The sequence below is a fragment of the Coturnix japonica genome, chromosome 3 (genome assembly GCF_001577835.2).
Source record: "Coturnix japonica isolate 7356 chromosome 3, Coturnix japonica 2.1, whole genome shotgun sequence".
In the NCBI taxonomy this organism is placed as follows: Eukaryota; Metazoa; Chordata; class Aves; order Galliformes; family Phasianidae; genus Coturnix; species Coturnix japonica.
The window spans coordinates 4,841,635-4,847,634 of record NC_029518.1 but is presented as its reverse complement, the minus strand read 5'-3'; positions in this window follow the sequence as shown (position 1 = coordinate 4,847,634).

The window sequence follows — 6,000 nt, the reverse complement described above, 5'->3', positions numbered from 1 at the left end:
AGATGTAACAGCCCATCTATCTCAACGAAACTGCAATGGAAGGAGGCCTGTATCACGAGGAACAAAATCAAAAGGATTTTTATTGAATTCATGTGGCTGATTTGGAGATTGAAAGATCAGGAAGGTGAATTATTGCGGGGAATGCAAGTCTGGTTTGGTTTGCTGGGCTTACGCAGCAAAGAACAGCAAAGGGGACCAAAAGCAATGACACTTTAAGATGCAATAAGCACCACGTCTGATTTATGAATACATCCATGCAGGTTAGACATTTATCAGCACCTGTTTGTGTCCTTTGAGCTTCCTATCTCCAAGATTACATTTGTCATCCATTCAGATCACAGCCAGATTCTACCTTTAGACATTTGCCCAACATTTCCATGTAAGTGAAAGAGGAGTGAGCTCATATCTAAGGATGGGACTTAACCACAAGTAGAATAGGAAAAAGGATTTGCTGCATTACAAAAATAGGCTGAGTGCCTTGTCACATCTGACAAATGCCTCAGATGGCATAGCACAGATCTGTGGTGCTGCTATTAAAATAGATCATATTTCCACAGAATTAACAGATTTCTTGTCAAGCGGCAGGTTGGTAGCCCCTTTCTCACAGGCAGCGAAAACACATCTCAGTATCAGTGGGTATCAGGGAACAAATAATGGTTTGCTAATTCATTCCTAACGCATCCCCTCACTGTCTCTTCCAGGCTTTCCAGGCTGGATTCTACAGGCCATGGGGCTCTCCAAACACACTTATTCACAAGAGCTATTCAATTGAAAAGAAAGAAAATTCCACCCATTTAGAACACAGATTGCCAAACCAGGCAAACCAACAACTGACAGTTGTTGGGTGTGTACAGCACGAGGAATAGTTTCACTTTTTGGCACGGCACAGCATTGCTGAAATACCAAAGACCATGGCTAATGAAGTGGAGTGATGGAACAGAATGATTTGATGATAAGATTTAATTGGTATGAACATTCTCACAGACCAGTTATTGTATCAGTCTGGGAGGGCGAGATGTCCAGCTGCACTGAGCATTGCTCAACACTGGCTGAGGGGTAAAGGGCACCATGATGCCCTTTACACATCTTCAGTCCTGAGTCTACTCCATAGTCAAGTCTCAGGGTACAGATTAAGGCAGCTTGTACCACTCCTCTGTGGTCACACTCTGCTGTCAGAGCAGCTGAATATCACCAGGAACAGTTATAACCCTTTGCCCCTGCCATGCTCTCACACGGACTATTGGGTTACATAGGAACTACTACAGCAAATCTGCACTGCCCAAAGACTGTGCCATGAAAAGCAGGACTGTCCAAGCTGCATCAATAGATGGAGCACTGACCGGCATCCAACCATTAACTGCATGAATGCTTTAATTCAGCTAATTATTATGATTATTTTTTTCATAATAAAACCGAATACCTTCATTTTCCTCGTGGGAGTCAGTGCCAGGAGAACCCACCTGGAACTTAATAGAAATGCTCTGCAGTTTATCTGACACTACAAAACAAGTTATTTCCCCCAGTATTCTTTATCTGCACTGCTGGAGAAGCATTCCACAAGTCTCCCATTTAGGGCTCCAGTACTACACGTTCAACACAGTCTGCACAGGGGATGCAGTTTAAGGGCTCCCACAAGGTTAAAATCAAGGATGAAAGTCATAGAACTGTGGCCAGGGTCATATTAGGACCGATAACTTGGTATTGCCAAGGGGAAGGGCTTGCATTTCAGAGCAGTCTCCTTCCTTGGACACAGATGGATGATCACAGCATTCTGTGACGGGCCATTTCCATCTGCCTTGACACATGGCCAACATCAGACAGAAAAGAGAGCCAAGATCCTTCCTAGAAGAGCCTGAAAGACTTCTGTCACAAGGGCACGCATTATCTGTGATCAGGACACGTTTAGGTACAGGTAGACATAGCCATGACACCTCAAAGTCACTCTAAGTCTCAACAGTCACCTCCAAAATACCTCTATATATTGATACAGGTTGAATGAGAAAACTGAGAGCAGTTCCCTAATTGTCTCTTCTGCCTTTCTCCAAGATCTTTAGCAAAAGCTGTCACAGCCCCACATTTGTCTTTTCATTTTCCACCACAAAAACCTAGGCAGACAGCATCACCTTTACTTTTGGCTTTGTTGTCTCTTGCAGAATGAATCTTCTTCAATTTCTGAGGAGAAAAAGAGCCCTGAGCAAGCAGTGTGTCATCCATAAAGCAGGGCAGACACAAAATTGTCCCTCTGCTAAGGCAAATGTCTCCCTTTCTTTCTTCTAATTATTATAATTGTCAGTTTTTCTGGGCTTGTTTGTTTGTTTGTTTGTTTGAACTCTGAGCACTGTATAATCTCTGTTCTATTCCCTTCATTTCTCAGATCGCTCTGAAATTACCATCATCTTGGAAGCCACTCTCTCTGGACTTGAAAGATTTAAGCTTCCTGTTAGCCCACATGATGCCTTAGAGTGTCAGAGCAGCATTATTCTATTTCAAGCATATCAGGCTCTGCTAGTTAAGAAAATACATCAGATTGTTTAATGCTTTCTGTCATTAACATTTATAAAAATTTCTTGGCTTCAAGGGTAGATCCTGCCCAGCCAATCTGGTGTCTTTCTATGATGAAGAGACAGTACTGATGGACAAAGGAAGGGCAACTGAAGTCATCTGCCTGGACTTGTAAAAAACCTTTGACATGGTCCCACACCACATCCTTATCACTAAGTTGGAGAGATATGGGTTTGAAGTCATAGAAACATAGATTGATTTGGGTCAGAATTGGACTTTTAAGATCATCTAGTTCCAACTCCAATGCTATAGGCAGGGACACCTCCCTCCACACCAGGCTGTCCACAGCCCCATCCAGCCTGGTCTGGACATGGATAAAGAATTGGTTGGATGTTCACAGCCAGAAGGTTGGGATCTTGGGACCAGTACTCTTCAACATTCTTTATCAATGACACACATAAGACACTGATCTTCAGGAGTGCTATTGCATGCATGCCACACTGGTCTCGTTCAATGCCATTTGGTGACAGCAGCAATCTCTTTTGATTCTGGCATATTAAGAGAGGGTGTTGGCTCATCAATCCCTTGCCTCCTATGGATATGAATAAATATGGATGGAGTCAAGAGACACAGAACTGCAGCTGCTCTCCAGCAAATTCTTTTTACAAAGATGAGATATGGAAACGATAGTAGCAGAAATCTGAATTGACTTGGTGCTAACACAGTGCTACCAGGCACATAAAAGGTGCAAGTTTACCATTCCTGTTTTTCAAGCCAGGTGTGCTTTTGTACGACTGTTTCCTCCTCATATGCGACTGATTTTATGGAAGACAGATTAACAGATACCCTACGTGCAGAGAATAAAACCCTAGACATGATGCTGACAAAACACGAGCAAGAGAGAGAGCCCGTCTGAGCAGTCTTAAAAAAAACATCAGTCTAGACTTGCTTTAATTAATTTACTTTAGAGATGGTTGGGAAAAAGGAGAAGAGAATTAGTGAGACAGCCCTTCATTAGCACGGCATTAGTGCTGCAAAAAGCACGGTGGGGCACTTAGCTGCACACCTAGTAGGTAGTAGGGCACTCAGTCATCTAAAGGGGCCGGGGAGCAGCTGTCCTGACAGCACAGTTGGGTCAAGCTCTCTCAAAAGCAGTTCCTATATCTATACATTCAGAGTGGCTGAAGGATGGTTCTGATATCCTCACAACTACCAGATGCGTGTTTTTAAAACAGAAGTATTTCCTCATTTCTATACTAAAACATGAGTGTTTTATAGGCAGAATTAGGGAATGGCTGAACTCTGCTAGCAGAAGCGTTCAGCTCTCATAGCTGTTTACTCAATATGGTGGGCAGACAGAAAGAAACACCTCTGTCAGGGGGGCAATTCCTTCCACGTAGTATTGAAAGAAGATAAACATCATTCCTGCAGACAGGTGCTCTCCATAAAGTCTATTTTGAAAATAAAAATAAAAAATAAAAACACAACAGCTTATAACGCTGTTAACAGACAGTAAGTATATATATGGCGGTGTACAAAGCGCAGTGCAGTCAGATACCAGTACCTAATACTGAAGAACTTCGTGAAGGTTCTCACTCCTTACAGACCATTGCTGATTTCTGCACTTGGTTGGTAGAACCATTTCACAGAAGGTTCTCCTGCTAAGCCCACTATACATCTGATACCACTTTTGTAACCTCCATCAGGTTCCAAAGTCTTAGATTTCCTATTCTTCCTGCTCTGCTTCTCTGTCTCTTCACTTATTCCACATGAGTAAGTCACAAATCTACCACACAACTGTTATTTGCATATATGTAATCTGTTTTCAACCACTTTTCTAAGCTCTTCCTGAAGCCAGACCATTGAAGAACTGAACAGTTATGTAGACTAATATTCGTAAAACAGAAAAACTGTAATCATTTCATTTAGGGCCAAGGGAAAAGCTATGCAAAATGCCACAACGAAAGCTCATACTCAGACTTATGAGAGATGTTCTTTTTGAAGAGAAACTAAGTAGACCAAAATTAATTCAAAGTGACAATTCTTCAGCTAAACCAACCCAGAAATACGACTGCTAGGCTGGCATTCTTTTTGTATTCCCAAAAGTTCCAAAACATTTCATCAAAATGTATATCCAGAAAAGAGGCCCTAAATTGAATGATCATCATAAGGTGGTTGCTCTCACTCAGACATACCCATTGTATTTAGCAGAAGCTCTCTGTATTTAAATCCAAGGGAAGGAAGACAATAGCTCAGCTCTATCAAGATCTGTGAATACAAAGCAGCCGTGTAGAAAACAGGAGTGACAGACTGAAACCACCCAGCTAGAAACCAGCGACTCATTCTCCTGCTCTTTCTCTTGGAGTTTGTTACATTCCCATGCACCAAGGATCAGAACTCAGTCCTCAGAGCTCAGTGTCTGAATTGCTTACCCTTTCCTCAGAACCTGGTTCATCTAAATGTCGTATTCTTACCTATTTAGTGATGCTCTGAACATCTTACTTTCTGATAGACTACAGCATTAGTAGCATCAGTTGGGAAATGAGAATTTGCCACGCAAAATGTAACATTTTTCTATTCAATAGCTGGAAAAATGATTTCTGAATAGAAACTTACGAGTCAGAATGACTGAAATCACATTTTAAAGACATGAGGGCACTAATCTTTTAAGTAAGTTTTATACAGATACCCACTGAAGAATTAGTTTTCTTTTTTAATATGAAAACATTAAAAAAGAACAGTAAATTTCAAGCAATTTTGACATAAGTCAAAACTCCATGAAACCACAATGGCAGACTTTATTAATATCTCTTCATGACTGACCACGGACTGTAAGATGACAGGTACAAATGAAAGAGAGTAGACTTGTGGTACCTCGGCTTCACAAACTGACTTGTGTAGATCACTCTAAAACTTAACTTCCAGTTGCTGTACAGCTGACAGTTTCATTTGGATGTTTAGTGTTCTTTACTACAGTCATTTCATACATGTCTACTACAGAACTCAAAAAGGAAAAGTAAATTGTTCATACCTGTTTAGTCTCAGTGTCTTTTGTTTCCTTACAGCATATTTGCTCATTCAGCAATTTTATGTTAGAGCTAATAAATACTGAATAGTGTGGTTGGGGATTACTGCACCACTTATGAACCTGAGTTGTATTTATTTTGGGGGAAATATGAAGTCTCTGTTGACAGCTCGTGCACATAGCTCTGGTATTATTATTCACTACTCCGAATCCAGAATACAGTTCCAGTGTAGGAACTGGGTTTAAGTCTCAGAAAACACCAGAGTAGATTCTGTTCTGTCAATCTAAATTTGCTCCACTTGTCCTGCGTCATTCTACAGACATCAAGTTCAGACTGTACAAATAGTTGCAATGAAAGTGACAATGTCTTGGTTCTTTTAAATCAAGAATATCACTCATTTGCTTTACTATTCAATCCCAAAGGCACAACATTTATCCAAATTTCTGGGCTGGACTACTTATTTTTGAGATTC